We start from the raw sequence: 20,738 nt of genomic DNA, 5'->3' as shown, positions 1-20,738 counted from the left end.
GCCATGTAATGGCAGTGTAACATTTCAGTTGATGTTGCAGCCAGCCAATCAGTCTTCTGGGTACTGCAGGACTGGTTTGTACCGAATGCGGCTGATGGTAAAAAAGCCCTATTGACCAATCAGATTGCTCTATTTCTTAGTTTACTGTGCTTTGGGAGTACTGCAGGACTCCTGTGGAACCTTCCGTCCCGATATCACCGACCTTTGAAGCTTAAGGTTTAAAAAATGGCTGAACAGAATTACACCAAATCACAAAAAGCATGCTTTCTGAGTAAAGATAAGGCCTAGACATAATTCATATTAAGAAGGCTGGGTTGCTGACATGGTTTACTGAGTTGGCACGCCCTTACTCTTCCATTGGTTGGATTGGCCTTGAGAGTGAAACTTCATTGGTGCTGTTTTTGTCAACACAAAGCTGACAAGCCAGCTAGTGGACATCTTGAAACTAAGCAATCCTTGTGGGTAGGTTGCCACCCTGCCCAGGGCAGTATTGAAAGCTCTGCCTACTAAAAAGCCATTTTTTCCACAACTATTTAGCCCCCACGAAGTGGGAGCTTACAGAACCAGGGGGCAGACACAAGTCAGAGTTGGCTCCGTCTACCGGCCCACCGGTTATTTGGTCAGCCACTCACCAACTGGTCATCTGGCCGGCCAGCCACCAGCTGGTTATCTGGTTGGCTCAGGCTGACCAGGTGACCAGAGAGACTCAGGGGGAACTCCTTCCTTGACCCACTGGCTGGCTTCTTGCCTCCAGGCAACTCTGCTGGCACCCTCACTGGTCATCTAGTCACCCTGCCCTGCTGGCTACCCGGTGGCACAGGAGGAGGGAAGCACTTGTGCCTCATTGCACATGGTGGAGACAGGCCCCCACGGGCCCACATCTCATATCTCCCACTGAGCTGGCGGCAGAGAATGACCCAGGGGAACAAGGGTGTCCACGAACACAGACAAAAACTTTGCTCAGACGATGACTTTCAATAGATCACAGCAAGGTAGCTGCTCTGCTACTTACAAAACTCTCACCTAGAATCAGGTCATCTACAAATGATTTAGCACCAGGTGCCCTATGAATATGTGTTGCACTAAGGGAGATGGAGGCGGCCCCCTTCTGTCCACACTCCAGTTCCAGAGTCAGCGGCTCTATGACCCGGTCCAAAGGTAGGCTTTCTCAGACTAACCGAGGCTCCATGGCACTGTGGTTTCATTATGGTTTAGTGGGATTCTGACTTGGAGGTGTCCCGTAGATTCACGTCAGGTCCTCAGCTAAGCACATACACCAAATATCTGAATCCGCGGTTCCTCTCATACTGTGCAGGATTACTATTGCATCAACACATCATCAGTAGCGTAAAACTCATCTGTCTCACAACTGTCTAAACCCGGCTCACCTTCCCTGTAACTGGGTGAACAATCCAACGCTTGGTGAATTCTGCTTCACAATGATAGGACTAGCTGACATCAAAAAGCGATGTTGCTATGAACACTTGGCCACCACAAGCTAATTATCCCTGTGGTAACATTTCTAAAACCTACTGCTGAGACCCCGCTTTCACAGTCTGTATTCATACTCAAAATTGAGATCAAGCAAACTTTTGCTTTTCTACTCTGCTGGAGGTTTCTGTCCTTCTTGAGCGTGCCTTAAGACACCTCCGTTTTCGTTTAACATGTGTACTGCCCCAGCCAAATGCCCCACCTGCTACTTTCCCTGAAGAGGGTTGCACACAGCAGACACCAGGCACATGGAGCCAGAAGCAAGAGCCACATCTGGGTCGCCCCACTCCTCACCAGGAAACTTCTTAAACATTGCCCGATATTCCTTATAGCGGAACTTTTCTTTTGCATATCTTTTCATATGTGTTATATTGAGCCTTTCATTTTCCTTATCTTTCTTTGATATGTTACCTTGGGCTAAGACATTTTGCTTCTCATCTTGAACAGTGCTCATAGGCTAATAACCATTTTCAATAGGTGGTTTGTGGTGATTGGCTGGTCTTGAATGTATGCCACTGGGATGTTCTGAGATATCAATCACAATTTCTTCCATAAAGTCCATACCAACTTTGTGTTGTTGCAGATTTTTGTAATATTCTTTCACTTCTGATATTCTGTCGTTCAGATCAATTAGTGATTTTAGGCTCTCGATTTCTGTTAATAAAGTATTTATGGCTTTCTTTTATTGTTTCCTTTGATATTTAAAGTTCATCATTAGAGTCGATTTCAATAAAGATGGATGTTTGCTGCACATTTTGCAAGTTTTTTGCTTTTTTCTCTTGTATCCTTTCATTTCTCAGCAATTTGTTTTATTGTCAAAATTCAGACACATGAGCTCATATTTATTTCTTCTACTTTCATACACTTTTTCCAATTGACTTAGCAACAATATTTCTTCTTTTGACCCTAGTTTTGACGGTTCGCTGTTTACTAGAGCTGCAAGTCTAGCATCATTTTGTACTTTTGGGAGTGCATGTCTTGCATGTGGTGACATTCTAATTTTTGTTCCAAATCTCAGATCACAAAAGCTATAAAGAAATGCTAGATCTCCTTTCTGTACTCTACAATTGCATTATGCATAGTAGCATGCGATGTTATGGAACTCAGGTTCCTTGTCACATATCAAGCAATACTTGTTTTTAGGTAGAATCTTTTGTGTATATTGGAGACATGTTTTTTTTAAATTCTATGAAGGTTCCCATTATATCTCCACTCAAAAAACAGTTGTATTTTTCATTGGGATATTTGCAGTTTGTGACTTTTTTGGTTAAATCACTTCTTTTTTCATTGGGTTTACAATTGACCTCATAAACATCTGGCAGTTTTTCAAGTCTTAATGTGACTGTGTCCCTTTTAGCTAATTAGGCCACATATTCAATGCTTTTACTGAGGTTGAAAGTTTCCTCATAGGTCCATTAGTATGGAGAGTGAACAGGGCAACAAACTGTGATTCAATTTGTTGTTGATCACTGTTTTGTTAGAGGTAGGTGTAGAGTTCACAAAATCAGCAAGGAGGTTAAAGCTTTGTAGAAAAGACGGCACCTCCTTTTACCAGGGTTTTTATTATTCAGGAACTACCCCATCTGGAAGTGGGAATGTTAGCTTTGCCATTTCTCATTAACATACTCACAGCAAGGATAGATACTTAGCTTGCCTATCTCGATAGACTTCTCCTCAAAGAGTATAGTGGTATAGCAATACTTACCAGTGGAGACAAGAGCCACTACGAATGAGAAAAATATAAGAGAGTCATAGTTACTCCCAACAATTACCTGCACTTCATTGAATTTCTTCACTTTAACATTCAAAGCACTGGGCCAAAATAACATTGGTCAACACCTTCCTCTGCACTCACTATGCTTTCTTTTAATTAAACAGTCAGACTCTCCTGGTTCACTCCAGTTCTAAGTCAGCTAGGTTCCAGCAGACGACCCATGCCCCTGCGAGGGCCACAGAGAGAGGCAATCACCACAACTGGGGCGATCCACAGAAAGTGCCTGGCTTACTTCAAGAGTTGCCGCTGCTCCAGAGGGGGTGCTGCTTCATCTAGCCATGGTGCGCCAGAGGCAATTGTCTGTCCCTTCCGAAGGGCCCTTGCTTATCTCTTAGCAATGGCTGATCCATGTTTGACTGCTGTTCCCATGGAACCCTTCTCCCCTTCTGCCGTCAAAGTTCTCCTGCACCGAATATCGGACCCTGCGACAGCTCACTCGGGCCCTCCATATGCACAGCTGTGGCACTCCTACTCAACACAGCGTAGCCTCACAGCTCTCAGCTCTAGCAACTGGCAGATAAGGGCCCTGTGCTCCAGAACCATACATTTTCCAGGCAAGGTGATTTGACAGGCAAGTTGTTACAAACTACTTAGTGTATTCTCACTTCCATGGCCACGGTTCTGATATCTATTTCAAGTAACACCTTTTCTGCGGTCAGATGAGCATCGGCATCAGGCACCTTAGCCTGATCTGGTTCATTCCCCTGCACCAGTTCTACTTACCAAAAGTAGCAAACGAAGCACTTGCATTTGATGCCCAGCTCCACATCAGTAAGCCGGGCTTCTTACTAATTTTAAGTTTGAGAATAGGTTGAGATTGTTTCAACCGCAAGACCTCTAATCATTTGCCTCACCATATAAAACTAGGTTTCCTAAGCAGCAGCTATCCTGAGGGAAACTTTGAAGGGAACTAGCTACTACGTGGAATGATTAGTCTTTCGCCCCTATACCCAAGTCAAATGACCATTGTGCACGTAAGGACCAATATAGACCTCCGCCAAAGTTTCCTCTGGCTTTGCCCTATCCAGGCATAATTCACCATCTTTCTAATCCTATCACACACCCTTTTTCTATACCTTCCCGACAGATCATGGGAGATGGGGTGGTTGTGCTCCCGCCATTGAGGCAACAGCCGGATCCCACCTGAGCTGCTGTTCACCTTCCCTCAACTTCATTGCACCAGAGTGTTTAAATTGGCCTTTTGACTCACACACATGTAAGACTCCTTGGTCAGTGTTTCTAGACGAGCCAGGTGGGCAACCAATATCATTGCAGACCCCTGGTTCCCAGCATAGACCTCCCCAGTCAGTAGTGCAACACAGTAGGGTACATTGATTACAGTCTGCCCCCGTTGACCATGGCACTGCAGGGGGCCCATCCCACTCCTCCTTTCCACATCCAGCACACACTGAGAAACACCAGAGCAGTTGTCAGGGGAGGACATGGACACAGTCAATCTCTCTTAGCCTCGCAGACTCGGCAAAGCTATTGCCATGGGATCTGCAACTCTTCTGCTGGAGTGGAGAGCCACCTGCCTCAATGAAACCTTCCCAGCCAACCTGTGACTGATCACGTAGCACTACCCCTTAGGAAATGCACCTTGTGAGGGGGCCAGGTGCACAAAAGAGATACATACTTGCAGGCAACTGACCTTCCTGCTGTGTGAAAACCTCTGGGCCGACTGTATGGACCCCACCTATTTACCTTCCGCAGTTTTATGCCCCCTAGAACTCTTTCTTCAATTCTCCTTTCAACTTTCCCTCATGTGAGTTGTTGGCTATCGATCTCACACCTGTATTTAGACATAGATGGAGTTTACCACCCACATTTGAGTTCCTCTTCTGTATGTCACATTTCCAGGGCAGGAATACTGCGCAGAACTCTTCACTCTTCACTTGTCGTTAATAAAGGTATTCTGGTTAGGTTGTTTTTCTCTGCTTAATAGTTTACTTAAATTTAGAGGGTCCCCACTACTGATCTGAGGTTATAGTTGGATGCCAAAGCATGGGGAGGAGTCGGATGGTCACACAGCATTGAAGCTCTGATGGATGCTGCCCAAATATACCACTGAGATGAGATCCACCTACATCTGAGCTGTGTGGAACCCAGTGTAGCATTTGCTATCTGGTGGGGGGTGATCCAGTGATATCGGGAGATGTAATGTCGGAGCGGCATTCTGCCTGCCTCCCTCTGGGGCCTCCAATGGCGCTGCAGCGTCTGTGCCTGAAGCGCAGACACCATCCAGATCCGCTGGCTTGCCTAATAACTATCTGAGCACGGGCGGCATCTGTTCTCCTTTGGGCGGACCATTTTGGACTCTGCTGTGCTCCCGCACCGCCGGCCACCAGCTCCTGTTTGACTGCGAGTCATGGCCTGTTCTAATCCCACACCCAGCTGCTGCTGTGCTGGGACGAATTGGACAGATCTCTATTTATAAATGGATGGCGCCTCTATTGCCTACCACGGCGGTGGTCAGGCCCTTGTGGGACCAGATTGGCTGAAAGCGGAGGGGGCACTACTAGAACTGAGTTCCTGCAACATACAAAGTAACAATCAGCCCGGATTCTCCCTGGAGCCCCCATGCCAACAGGGGCTTTGGGTGAGCCTGGGTAGCTGGACGCCAGGTCATGTTGTTGCCTCCCAGCACAACCCACCACCTAAATCTCCTCCATCCTCCTCTCCCGGGGCCCTGTGGTTTGCCTCTTGTCTTCTTGGGTCGTCGAGATGCAGCGCATTGCTTGACACAGCGAACAGCAGGTATTCATTGCCCCCTGTCCTTTTGGCCAGAATTGAACTTCACACAGCACCCGAGTCCTTACTCACTTTAATGGTACAGGACTGGGCCTATATGCTGTGGTCTACTATTCACTCTACCTGAGCTTTATGCACCCTCACCATACATGCTGAGCACACTGATGTGCAGATACAGGCCTTGGTGTTGCACATCTTCCGCTGATGCGTAGCCTCAAGATTCTGAGCCAGGCCTGGCACCCTCACCTGTTCTCCTGCAACACTATACCCTTCTGAATCAAAAGCAACAAATGTCCCTGCCCTTCCATCTGGTGGCATTCCCCTTTTGGGCCTAATAATCAACTTTCTGACACCCCCGCCATCCACCCACAGACCATACAAATCCACATTACCCTCTGCACCATTTGAAGGGTGCTGTTCATTGCTGGTATCTCAATTTTTGTACCCTTCTAGAGGCGGCTGTGGGGAGAGGCTTCTTGGTGGTCTTCAACCGCAGCCTCTGGGAAGGTTCTTGCCAATGCCATGTCGACACTATCATTCATTCCCCCTCCCCTTGTGAGGCCTCCCCATTTACCCTCCTGGCATCTTTTTCAGCTCTGAGGTATATCCACACATAGCCTGTCACTGCAGGCTCTTCTGTGACAATTGCTGTCCTGCACTTCTTCCGAATCGAAAAGCTCTCCTCACCTCCACTTCGCAGGCTATGGTTCGTGGAGCCCCAAAGCAGAGACGTCTCAATTTCGAGAACCTAAAACCCTCAGAAGCCATGTAGTCTACACTTATGGAAGAAGGTGGAATCACGGGTGGCTCTGGCCCAGAGCAACTGACTGCCACTAAAACAATCATGGATTAACTTAAAGTAGGCTTTCGGGCCATTGATGGCCGATTTCATACACCAGCCAGGAGACTGGACACTAAGGCCTTGATTGCCATGAAAATCAGATGGAAGTTGCTGAGGGAACAGTAACGGACCTGAAGGATGGTGCTGCATAATCTATGAAGCGATTGGAGAGAATGGAAAAAGTACTAAAATCTGTGGCCATGAAGAAGCAAGATTTAGAGACGAGGGGCAAGTGCAATAGTCTATGCATACTGGGGGTGGCGGATTCTACCAATACTAGCTGCCTCAATCTGTTTGTCAAAGAGCAACTGGAGGATCTGCATTGCAGGCCACACTTTACTTCCACATTAGTTGTAGAACGGGCGCTGAGGCAGCACCCCCTTTCAATAGGTGGGCAATTATATGCCTTCGGAGTCAGCCAAGCCAAGAAGCAGTGCCAAGATTATACTGGATAGTTCGCCAGTATTTATTACGAGGTAGCCGCAAGCTGTATCCGTTCTACATGGACTGCTTCCTCAGCAACCCCTTTTACCTCCAACCGGGTTAGACCTAATGTCGCACTTCTGGTCTGAATAATTTCTACGTATCTCTACTTCTTCTCTTTTGTCCACTCTTCAGCTCGAGTCTTCTTTCTCCTTGCTGTAAATTTATGTTCATCTCTGGGCCCCCCTTTCCCTTGTTCTTCTTTTTTTCCCTCCTTCACTTATCCTTATCCTTCCTTTTGGTGAAGCGAGTAGTAAAGGGAGTGATATTGGAGTGATCAGAGATGCTGCTATGGTTCAAGAAAAAGAAAAAAAGGAGAAGGGAGGGGGTTGGAAAGTATTGAGGAGTCCAGAGTCCTCTGAGAATCTGAGAGTCAGAGCTAGATGGGAGATAACGGTGCTTAAAAGCGCATCCACAGAAAATAGCACCTGAGTAAAAAACAAGACATTCATAACTGACACGTTGTGGCGCTGTATTGAGCTGAAAGGGGACGTATAGACTTTATGGAACAGCTATAACACAGCTGGAAACTTGGAATAATTGAGGCCACTCAGTTTGAAATCCTGATCTACAGCTTCCGCACGCTCCGCTCAGTTGATCTCTGACAGCCGAGATGCTTGCCACAATCACTGTTCCATATTGCTCCCCTTTGTTGCTGCGGGTGAGAACTCTAGCAGCTGTGTTCTACAATAACTGAAGTTACCTAAGGTGCTGGGCCCCCAGATCAAAGTACAGGCCATTACAATAACCTAATCTGGCCAACATCAACACTGATAAAACCAGTTTTTGAGAATTTGCTGGGATGAAAGGCAAGATCTTTGTAATTTTTCTTAAAATGAAAAAAGTGGAAGATGTCAGAGTGTTGATCTGCTTAGCAAAGATGAGCCTGTTGTCTATTATTATCCCAAGAATTTTAACTTTTTCAAATGGCATGTGCAAATCACCTACATTTGTTGGTCACCACCTAGGAGACCATAAAGAGGGATCGTTACCAAAGAGGACCACCTCAGTTTTATTAGAATTCAGTTTTAGACTGTTAGAGCTCATCCATGTACTTAGGGCTGACATGCAATGATGCAATTGTTTACTAATGGTGTGTGGTTGTTTCATGACTGTTACGACAATTTGCATATCATCAGCATAGGAGGTTATGGCAAAGCCGAAAGATTTTATGACTGGGGCTAAAGTGGCTATCTAAACAATTAAAAGAGTAGGGCTAATTGAGGAGCCTTGTGGCGCTCCACAAGGGAGCTGAAAAGGGTTAGATTTAAACGATTCCATAGCTACCATAGCTACAAATTGCGTCCTATCTTCCAGAAAATATTTAAGCAGATGGAGTGCTGATCCCTGCACACCTTTTGCTGCTAGCCTATCCACCAAAATGGTATGGTGGACAGTATCAAAGTCAGCCGACAAATCTAATAGAATAAGGGCAGCCTTCCCACCATTGTCTAGAGCTAACCTGATTTCCTCTACAGATTTGATCAGGGCCAACTCAGTGCTGTGACCGGTTCTAAAGCCAAGTTGTGTATTGTCAAAGCAGCTATGTAAGTCGATCTAATCCATCAACTGTTTGTTCATGGCCCTCTCTATAAGTTTGGCTGGAAAAGGTAGGCACGATATAGGGCGATAGTTATCAATATCCTCTGGGTCTGAATTTTTTTTTTTTTAGGATAGTCAGAATTGATGCCATTTTCCACAGCTTAGGGAAAACTCCTGTACTAAGGTTAGGGTTGAACATTTGTGCCAGATTATCTGCAATGATATCTTGCGCCACTTTTACCACCGTCACTGGGCAGGGGTTGATCGGCAAGCCTGATTTAGATTTTTCAATTAGATCCACCACTTGTGCCTTATTCATGTCAGCAAATTTGTCAATGCGGGGCTCCCCAGCGAATCTATCTGCTGCAAGCTCCTTGTCAGCAATGGACAATTTCTCCTTAGTTCTACAACTGCCTTCTACATTAAAAATGTTTTCCACTTTAAGCACAAAGTGCCTAGCAATCTGATCACACAGGGAGTGAGTTGGCACTGTTTCAGGAATGCGTAGTGAATGCGGGCTGATGGCTGTGCCTTTTCTTCCCCTTATTTCCATACTGCATCGATGTTGGCGCACCCCCCTCAGACTTAACCCCTTCGCAGCAGGGGTACTTCCCCCGCTGTGCTGGGGGGAGGGTGGGTGCGCACAGCGCCCCGGTGCTCGTGACAAACTCAGCTCGTCACACAGCACGGTGGCCGTGTGCTCATGACGAGCTGACCTCGTCACGGCCACACCCGTTTCTGTGGAACGCTCAGCACAGCCGGGGAATTAGCCCCACGTGCAAGCATTGCGGCCGTTATGACAAGCTCAGCTTGTCATGAGCACACGGTCACCGTGCCTCATGACGAGCTGAGCTCGTCATGAGCACCCATGTGGTTAATGTAGTCCTACTGTTTGCATTCTCAGACTTTACTCATCGAACTGTTAGGATCTCACTCACCAATCTGCATAATGATCCTATCTAGCATGGGTGTCTGTCATAGCGTTGCCACCCCCTAGTGGTACACACAAATATGTTTACTGCTCCGTTGTTTTTTGCAATTAGGGTTATTTTTATAGGTCAGTACTGGGCCTTGCTGTGCCTGGTGTGGGAGGGAGGTGGTGTGGGTTATTGCGAAAGTGAGATTCACTGCTTGTTGTTTTCCTCGTTGCTATTTTGGTCACTGCCCATCCTTACTTCCCAGTTCCTATTGACATATTCCATGGTCCATACACACCCTCTTGAGTCAAACCATCTCCCTATTATGCTCCTGTCCTGGAACATTTGGGTCTCAATGACCGTTGCAAAGGCAAACAAGCTTTGCAATATCTAGCTCGTCATGGCACAAAAATTGCTTTCCTCCAGGAAATGCAACTCCTTCCCGGGAGAATACACATGTACCCATTCACTTGGGGCTTGCATTATTTATTTTCTAACTGTAGTACTTACTCTTCAGGGGTTTGAACTCTTGTTCATAAAAATGTGCCATTTCGCCATATCAACACTGTCATAGATGATGATGGCCATTATGTTGTGGTTGCTGCTTGTCACTCTGTGCTAATGGCCAACATTTAAACCCATAATGTAGATTCTCTGGAGTTATTTCTGTTGCTATCCACTCAAGATTGAACTTATGGACTTCGACCACATTACTGTGGTTGCAAATTTTAACCTCCTAAAGAACCCTACCGTTGATACTATCACACCAGCACCAACCACCAAACCGAGATCACTCCACATACTCAATGATAATTGTGATACACACATTGTGAAACGCTAGCCACCTGAAAGGTACCTTCAACCTCTGGTTCACCCATTATTCTGCCCCTCCTAACACATGATCCTGCATCGACTATTGCCTTCTATCTGCCACTCTGTGTCCATGGTTTCTCTCCACATAACACCTATCTCGCATTATCTGATCATTCTCTTGCTCTGGTCGTGATGAGATTCCCTTTTGGTGGCTGTCAGGACAGACAGTGGCACTTCCCTACCTTGGTGTTGCAAGAGAAACTGTTTCTTTCCAACCTGTGTACAGCGGTTTTGGAATATTTTTGACTTAATGAGGGCTCAGTGGCTTCCCACGCTACCCTTTGGGAGGTGTTCAAGGCCTACATCAGGGGCATTTGCATCTCTAAGTGTTCAGGGGTACTCAGGGACGTCTGTGGAGGACTCCAGCACCTCAAGAAGGAACTGCCTAACCTGGATTTTCAGACAACGGATGTATGTCAGTACAACGCGATCTTTTAGATCGCGGTACATGACAACGCTGACATTACAACGCAAGTCGTTACAACGACTTGCGTTGTAGGGCGTGGATTGTGGAATATTATAATTTTATATTCCAACACCAGTCCACGTAACAGTAGGGAAGGTGTTGGAATATAAAATTGCAATATTCCTTATACAACAGCGCCATCCAGCGCAATTCGTAGTAACGAATTGCGTTGTAATGGCATTGTTGTAAAGGCAACGCGGTGTTTTCGCCGCGTTTTAAACGATGTTCCCCTCAGACAACCCATAGCATTGACAAAGCTTGTCATCAAGCTAGAGCCTCCCTTCTGACTGAGTACCGAGAACTGGATGAGCGCAAGGTCATCTACCTGGGTAAATGTGCTTGAGCGCACAGATATGGTGAGGGCGAATGTCCTGGGCACACTCTAGCCCGACTTCTCCACCCGCAAAGAGGCAATGCCTACATCTGCCTGCTGAGTGTGGACAGGGGCACAAGGGTCACCTCTAACGGGGGTATATAGGCTACAGTGCTCCAATATAATATTCACCAGTACACTACTTGTCTATTAGGGATATCATGGCCCAAACTGTTTACCTTGATGAGATGGCTATGGTTTGGCTTTGGAAGCCACAACGTCAATTCCTTAGTGCACCTTTATCCTGTAAGGAAATTATACAAGCCATCGACTCCTTGGACGACTCCAAGGCCCATGGCCTTGATGGCTATATGGGTGAGTTCTTTAAATATTTTAAACATATAATTGTGCTGCGTCTGCTTGCAGTTTATGAGGAATCCCTCCATGCACTTTGCCACCCTCCATGCGTCAGGCTGTAATAACCCTTCTTCCTAAACCTGGTATGGGCCATTTACTCAGTGGCTCTTATATTACTTTGTTGCCTCTAAATTTGCATAATAAAATACTGGCAAAAGCCCTCTCCAACCATCTTTCATTACTTATGGAACATATCATTTTCCCTGCCCAATCGAGATTTGTTCCCAACCGCTCCACATTGCTGAATCTGCGTGCATGTTTTTCCGTAGTCCATAGAATTCTCCCAGAGGTCCCCCAGCAATAGCTCTATTGGACGCCGAGAAGGTGTTCAACTCCTTGGAGTGGCCTTTTGTCCATGCTGTGCTTTGCAAACTGGGCATTTCCTTGAATTTTCTTCCTTGATAACACTGCCATATGAATGCATGGTGCAAGGCCTAATGCCCAGGGTTTGGAGCAACCATATGCAAGCACTTGAAGGACGGCCATCTGGTCGTGCCGTAACTCCTTTTACGATTTTGCTTAGCCTTGGAGGGGACAGTCACTCTAAGGTGTGGATTCTCGTAGCCCGAGCTGGCACAATCTGTGGGCGGGTTCCTCGCAGAGCTCTGGCCGGGTCAGACTTTTGGAACCCAGACAAGCATTGAAGACCTCGCCGGGCCCGCAGGACCCTGTCCCAGGCACTTTGCATAACTGCGGGCTGGAGTAGGGACCCAATGGCCGGGGGCTTTGACCCCAGGGCCAGCTGGAGTTCTGACTCTGGACCTGGTCAGAACGTCTGAATACAGACAAGCAGGGAAGGCCTCCTTGATCCTGCAGGTCCTCAGCCCATGCTACAAGACACATGGGGGCCATGGAACGGAGTCCAGGTCAGGAGGCTTTTAACCTTGGGTCAGATGGAGCTCTGACCTGGTGCCCAGTCAGAGCTTTGAATACCGGGCAAGAAGGGTAGCCTTCACTGGACTGGTGGACCCTGTGTTGGGCACTTTGTGGCACAGCCTGGGGATTCTGCCCCTAGGCCCACCGGAACTGTGTCCCAGGGCTTGGCCAGAGCTTCTGAACTCGGACTAGCAGGGACCTTTAGGGGCCACGCTTGGGCCTGTTAGGGCTCTAACCAGGTCCCAGTCAAAGCTTTTAAACCTGAAAAATCAGGCAATACCGGCACAAAATGGACCCCAAAGCTAGGGGCTTCCATCCCGTGCCCATTGGGGCTCGGACCGAGGGACCTGTCAGAGTTTCTTGTTCCGATCAAGCAGGGGAGGCCTCCCTGGGCTTTTGGGCTTTGCTATACGGCGCCCAGAATCCAGGTCCCCAGGGTCCTTCCCCAGGCCCCATCAGAGCACTACCCAGTCTTGTAATCCATGCACACTGAGTGACAGAAGAGGGGCATTCAAGAGATTGTATCTGGCCTCCTTGAGCCCTGACTGAGCTTCAGGCTTCAAATGAGCACTCATTGGGACTTTCAGGGCAGCTTGGAATTCTGAATACTGAGGACCCTACTCGGGGTCCTACAAAAGGCCTCCGCACTCGTGGTAGAGGCCCCGCACTTGTGGTGGAGGCTCGCACTCATGGCGGGACCTCCACAATGGGAAACTGCACTGGAGAGGTTGCACCACGAGTGTGGGCGGCTACCACGACTACTGAGTTCCATGAGTGCATAGGCTCTCTGTGAAGCAGGCCCTGAGTAACCCTGGGCGGGTAACTCCGCTCTGCCTGCGGAGTTTGCGGAGATTTGCCTATTCCGCACTCCGTTGCGAACGCGGAGGTAGGCAAAACTCCACTTCTGTGGCAGAGGGAAGTTAGCCGCTCCCTCTTAAATTCTTTAAATGTTAACAAAGAAGCCACTTACCTGTGTGTCTGCCACCTCCCCTGCCTGGCCGATCTCCTTCCTGCTCCTCGCATCCTGTAAATAAAATCAACACTACATTTTACATGTAAGTGGCTTCTTTTTTAATTTTGAAAGAATTTGGGAGGGGGGAGGGAGCGTAGCGTATTTCCCCTGAGTTTTTGTCAAACTCAATAGAAATACACGTAGAGGCACTACGCCTGCTATGCCCAGGGTTAGCCCTGAGTCACGTGAAGGAAAGTACATGTTTTGTTTATTTGTTTTAAGTGCAAAATGTCACCAGTGATGCTGGCATGGCACATTTTGCATCACACATGTAGGCAGGGTAAAGGACCCCTAATTTAAATTACACCCAGATCTAGCTTTTTTTGCAAGATTTGTGCATTTCTGTTTTTTAGAAACCACTTCTTAAAATGTCTACGAGTACCTGCATGGGGATAATGTGTTTTGGGACCTTCATTTTTTCTCAGCTGCGGCTTGACAGATCACTCCGAAACTTGCCAGGAAGGAGATGTGGGGAGGAACTTTTTTACTAACGTTTTGTGAAAATTGCTCAAACTGCACCAAAGTTATGAGCAAAACTAAAACGCTATTCCAATGTCAACTCTAACTTATCTATAACTATATGTTATTTATTATATATTATACATATATGTTTCATGCTACACATTTACTTTTGCTATACAAGAGATTCTAAAAGGAGCAAAAGGAACAATTATTTTTCATTGAATTTTCAAACATGAAATGTTAGCCACCCCAAACTCATACCGTGTGCACTGGCCGCTATATTCTAAACCCATCGCTATGTGTGCACCTAGCTAATACTACTTGATTTCTCCATCCTAACTATATTTCTTACACAATCCTCACCTTTACACTATATCAAGATGTGTGATGTGTGCTTCCTACACGTTGGCAGAGGTGTTTGAAAGAACTGGTAAGGAGAGTTACAAAGAACAGTTGATAGTGTCTTCTTGCCCCTACACCAAAGTCAACCATATATAGAAAGTATATTTTCTTCCTTTTAGTGTTTAGAAAAGGTCTTGAATGCAACTTCTTCTTTTTTGTTACCTTCTGCTGTCTAACACCTTATGGCTAAGTTGAATGCAGTGAGTCAGTATGTTTAAAAACACAGGCTACCCTTACTGCCTTCATTTTCCCTGTGTTTGTGTGTAGGTTAAGCCACTCATTGTTGTAAAATCAATGTTTAAATCTATGGACATGTATAAAGCAATTTTGCGTTACTGGAGTATTCTTCAGCAGTGCTTTACTGCCTCCAGAGTGGTCAGCCTCTTGTTTGGCTTCTCCAAGACAATGGTAAGGTTTGTGGATTGAGATCTATCATTTGGAACAGATTTCAGGGTGTTTGTGGTCCTTAATCTTGGGATAAATGAGTCGTCCATGTCACCATCATCATCCCCTGTGTCCGCCTATAATATTATGATGAGGATGAATATATGATTATACCACGCTTTCAATTACCACGCATGGCTTTACCACGCAAATTTTACATCACAAGTGGCTTTACCACGCTGGAATTTACAACGAAGGATTATTCCACGTGTAGAAACGTCTTACCTGCACGTCTTTCACCAGCAGCCCTTACTTCCATCCACCATGGAAACAAGCGTCAAAACACGTCTACCAAAATAAAAAAAGGACTGCTATTTTGACGTACACGGCACGTCTTTGGGGGAGGCTCTTTCCTTTTACTTCATAAATAATGTGCGTTTTTTTTAATTTAAGTAAACCGCTTGTTATTTTTGGGGGGAGACCCCCCAGCCCCCCCCGAGGCCCCCCAGCCGCCCCCCCAAGCCCACGCAGAAACGCTGGAAAGAATACCACGTCTCTCCCCAACCCACGCAGAACGTACTTGCGTGGTAAAGACGGTCGTGGAAGGCACCTGCGTTGAAAAAACGTTTGCGTGGTAAGTGTACCGTGGTAAACGTTATGCGTGGTGATGCCTTCGTAGTAAATGATGTTTCCCGATGAGGATATACCTATGTTCTAGTTGTTGAATTACATAGCCATTGATCTGAATACATACAGGCACTGAGGGGTGGTAGGTGATGCCCAAATTATGGATGGGGTAGGTGAACCTGGCAACGGTGGTCATGGAGATTCTGGAGGGCCAGAAGACAGTCCCTCCTCTGTGTCTATGCCAGTGACTTCCGCAATAAGTGTGACACCTACAGACGGATGTGGTTGTTTGTTTATTCATTCCCATACCATTCTTTGGCACTTAAATATGGGCTGAGATGCTCCTTCATCCTCACAACTGCTGCAACAAGTCAGGTTTTAAATGACTTCTTATTTTGCTTGTGGTCATCCATGGTGGCAAGACTTCTTCTGTTTCCACACTCTCATGTCAGTTTTCTGGCATGACTTGTTGCACTCAAAGCTTCATGTTTCTGGCTGCTTTGCTCCCTCAGGTTTCCTGTAAATGGCATTGATCACAGCAGCGGTGCTCCCTCAGCCATTGTATGTGCCACTTCTGAAAGTTGTTTTTTTATATTATCCGTGCAGCAATTTTTCTACCATGAAATTATGACACAGAGCAAATACTAGCAAACTTGTATGACACCTGGGAGATCTCACGCTGCTTCTCATCAAGCATAGGCTGTGTAATGGAGGCTAATTTCAATTAACGCACATATGGGATTTTTGGTCATACACTAATATCACATCGTGCAACTGTGTGTTTTTAGTGCATGCAAAAAAGTTTGGTATTTACCTCTGTACAAAGGCCTATGGGCATAGTGTACAAACATCTCAGAATGACGAGGGGGAAAATGTGTGCCATGTAGTAATAATTTTTGTATTGCAGACATTTCTGAGGTAAAAACAATCCCCTAAAAGTAAAATAAACCTGTTGCTGCAGTTCATTTATACCGAAAGACAGTATGTTCATATGGTAACATTAGTAACTTGCTTCTGTAATAAAAGGCTGTGGATGTAGCCATTTTACATCAGCATGGCAGAAAAACCTAATAATGTAATAGGGTTGACCATAACAGTTAAGGTGTATGTTGGACCAAGCTCTTTCTGCAGGGTTATCCCCAAACGTTCGCCTTCCTCCGCCTATATTTCTAGCTTTCTTGATGTTGGCTTTAGGACTCAGGGCACTTTACCACTGCTAATCAGTGCTAAAGTGCATGTGCTCTTTCCTCTAAACAAGGCATGCTTAGTTTACACTTGTTTGACATATTTGATTTACTTATAAGTCCCTTGTACAGTGGTATACCATATACCCAGAGCATGGAAATTAAATGCTGCTAGTGGGCCTGCAGCACTGTTTGTGCCACCCACAGAAGTAGCCTTTCAAATCTCCTTGGAATTTAAAACTACTTGCCAAAACTCCCCTTTTAGGTCCCCCCCAAAGGTAGGCCCTAGGTAGCCCTATGGGCAGGGTGCTGTGAAAGTAAAAGGTAGGACATGTGCCTTAATGTATAGCATGTACTGGTAGTGACAAACAGCCAATTTGTTTTTACTGCCGTGAGGCCTACTTCTCTCATAGGCTAGCATTGGAAATTCCCTTAAATACTTTTAAGTGGTAATTCCTTTTCAGAAAAGAATGACGTTGCCATGTTTGGTATGTTTAGAATAGTGGTGAAAAACATACTTACTGGTGTAGTTGAATTTTACATACCTATTTTAGAAATGCCACTTTTAGAAAGTGGGCCTTTCTCTGTGCTTATGACTCTTCGTGCTTTATAGCCTGACTCCAATACACATCTGGGCTGGGGGACCGCTGCACTGTGTGCATACTTTCCAGACAGAACAACAGAAGAAGGGCTGGGTGTGAAAGGGGATACATCTGCATTCATCTGCATATTGATAGTCTTCCTTGGCTGGGAGAGGTGGTCCACACCTAACATTTATATAGGGTGTGTCCTGCCCTCACACAAGGGGCTGATTACCCCCCACTGATCGCCTGGAGCCAGGGATGGGCTTCAAGGAATTGTTGCACACTTCTAAGGTTTCCTTTAAAGTTACCCTTTCATCAGAGACATTTTTGAGTATAAGTACTGGGGATATGACCCCATGTTTTTAGACACTGCATGGGACTTGTAACTAGACACTGTTGGCAGTACAATCTTCACATTGCCAGGAGGACTGCTGTGATGCCAGGAGGAACTTCCATTTGGACTACTTACGCTGGCCTGCTGGAGGGACTGGCATTCTGAAAATTGACTTTATGTGCTGGCCTGCCTGTTGCTCCCTTTGTGCCCCAAGTGTTCTTCAAGGGCTTGTTTGTTTGTCCTCAGTTTTTCCAGAGTCTCAGGACCAGAAGAAATTCTGCCTTGTCATTTCCTTGCCAATGAACTCTGAGTTGGCAATTTCAAGTGCCTAAATACAGCAAGTGTTGAGCGCTTTCGCTCTCTTTGGCAAGAAGCACGTGTGGCGTGTTTGCTATGCCCCAAATTTGAAGTGTGGACATTTTAGTCACCGCCAACATGTGGTGAGCACCTAATTTTCTCAGACAGCGCGGGGTGAGCACTAACATTTTCTCAGGTGGCGTGTGCTGAGCCCTTGTTACTGCCCAAGTGGCGCCCGGCCTCAGCGCTCCCGGAGCGAGGAGGCCAGCTGGAAACACCAGTTTGACGCCTCTTGCGGAGCTGACCGAAGAGAAGTCCTGTGCAGACTGCCCCCTCAACGCGTTGTTCAGCAACCACAGGAAGGCCATGCATGAGGACTGTCACGAGGCCCACCCCTGGGGCAGCACCTTAAGGGACCAGCCCAGTGAGGCTAGGATTTGAAGAGGTAGGGTTGTCCCTGAGACCTGCTGCTATTTAAGCGGGTGTTTCTAGTTCTGTTCAGGAGGTCTCCTTTGGCCTGAAGAGTCCTGTATTCACCCCGTTCTGAAGCCCACCAAACGCTGAACAGCACAGCAGGAATTCTTAGTGGCGTTCAGTGCTTCTCCCCTACCCTCGAAGAGTTCTGACGGTGAGTGGGGCTGGGAAGCCATAAATCCGTTCATCGCTTCTACGTTCTTTGGCAGAAGGGGCACCCTATCTTATCTGTCTTTTGGGGGCACTGGTGGTGACCTGTGAATCCCTGAGAAAGCCTCAGGCTTATCAGACCTTGGGCCATTGTACTATCTTCATATTATGGGGTCGACCTCTGTGGAGGACCCCAAGAGGAGCAGGAGATTGCCCCCGAGACAGGCATCAATTCAGGTAATTACCTTGTGGGTGATCGCGATGCCCCGATTTGTTTTGCATGGAGTCATTCTTAACATGTCTTGGTGAGACCTCACAGAAATTGCTGTTTAACATTTAGTAGGTGCATAGGGGCTTCTGTGCCCTACGTTTTGTTTCTGATTGTAATCGATGTACAAGGGCTCACTGAAACGACTGCATAACATGTAATAGGAGAACAGGTGCATTGTGCCTATATGTCCACTGCAATTTTATGTGATTTACCCTAAACATTCTGCATTACTTTCCAGTATTTAAGATTCATGCTATTGTGGTCTTGTTGGAGGTAAAATATAATCATCTATTTTTACATAATCCTGTGTGGAGTATCTTTTGTGGTGTATTCATTGTGTTGCTGTGTGAGTATGTTGCACAAATGGTTTACACATTGCCTCTGATGATAAGCCTGCCTCTTCTGCGCCGAGCTACAATCGGGAGAGCACAAGTTATCTTGGTGTGTAACTGACTTGTCCTGACTAGAGTGGTGGGTTCTTCCTGGCTTATGTGCATACCATAATGTGCATACCGTAGCCACCCAGACACCCCATTTCTAACAGTGAGTCAGAAATTAGGTCACTAGTTTTATTTTTTGGGATGGAGAAATCAGCAGCACATCTGCTAGTTCACTAATGCATATACAGAGTCTGTTTTATTTTAAGAATTATTTCTCTGGGGAAGAGCTCCTCTCCAGAGAATGTATGCTAAAAATGAAAATGCCAGGGAGACTAAGGCAATTTAACCAAATCCACCACGGAGAATGCTTGCACTACATACATTTTAAGAAATTGTTCATTGCGATGGATAGATAGACCTTTAAAGAAAATAAACAGAAATGTTATATTGAAATATGAACAGATGATCCTGGAGCCAGAGCACAATTTAGGACTACAGAAACTATGTAGCAGAATCATGTTATGGAAATGTCTCCCAGTTAAGGACTATTTTTATACCGGTGACCTAGCTTTGTCTGCATTATTTTAGTTATTTTGTCTCTGAGTAATCCTAGCACCGAGAAACACGCAAAGAGATAAGGAGCTGGTATATGTATACGTTTATAGCAAATTATGATTATAGAAATAATGATGTCATACTTCTTGTTTTGTTTCCTAACAGGTCTTTGCCCTTATAAAAAACGGTTATGTTGTATTTCCGGTATTGTTCTGAACAAATAGTTAGCCTTACATATTTTGTGATGGTGATGTGATAGGGTTTAATAAACTATGAGTGACTGAATATTTAATAAAAACATTTCAATTATACAGCCACTTTAGGGCAGGTGTTATAAGAAAATGAAAAGTTGTCGAGACTCATTCAACTGTACGTTGAATTTCATTGTGAAAAATATGTTTTACGTGGATCTGCCTTGCATTGTAAATATTGTACTTAACCTTTTAGAATTTTGTCTGGTTGTTTATATGTTGTTCTCTTGAAAAACTGTCTAAATAATTCAAGGAGAAATAGTTTGTTTCACTCAAAGACTGGTGTGAATGGGTTAGTTAAATTTCAATCATTGTGCAGACTTGGAGACAATATTATTTTCAGAGGTTTGGTCGGCTTCTGTAAAAATAATAAACAGTGGTATCTGGAGAAGTTAAATCCATGAAAGTGTTGGTAGCTCCATAGATGGCTAAATTAAAAAAATACAGGGTACCAATTTCAGAACCAAAGCTCTGTTTACAGCGTCATAATTGTAGGTACCAACTCAGAAAGAAAGTTTTCAAATCTGTATATTTCCCCTGACACTTAAGTATTTTGTTTTACTTTTATGGGATTCAGGAAAATCCCAAAATATATACACACACATCTAAATCTATAAATATAGTACT

At 45.6% G+C, this 20,738-nt stretch overlaps 1 pseudogene; it reads right to left on the bottom strand.

Annotated features, from left to right (window-relative positions):
• Positions 1 to 947: 947 nt before the first annotated feature.
• LOC144829707 (28S ribosomal RNA) lies at positions 948 to 5,252 on the bottom strand (annotated as a pseudogene).
• Between the last annotated feature and the right edge of the window lie 15,486 nt (positions 5,253 to 20,738).

This window comes from Lissotriton helveticus, chromosome 4_1 (genome assembly GCF_964261635.1).
Source record: "Lissotriton helveticus chromosome 4_1, aLisHel1.1, whole genome shotgun sequence".
NCBI lineage: Eukaryota > Metazoa > Chordata > Amphibia > Caudata > Salamandridae > Lissotriton > Lissotriton helveticus.
Note: the sequence above shows the minus strand (reverse complement) of the source record. Positions and strands in the feature narration are given on the sequence as shown.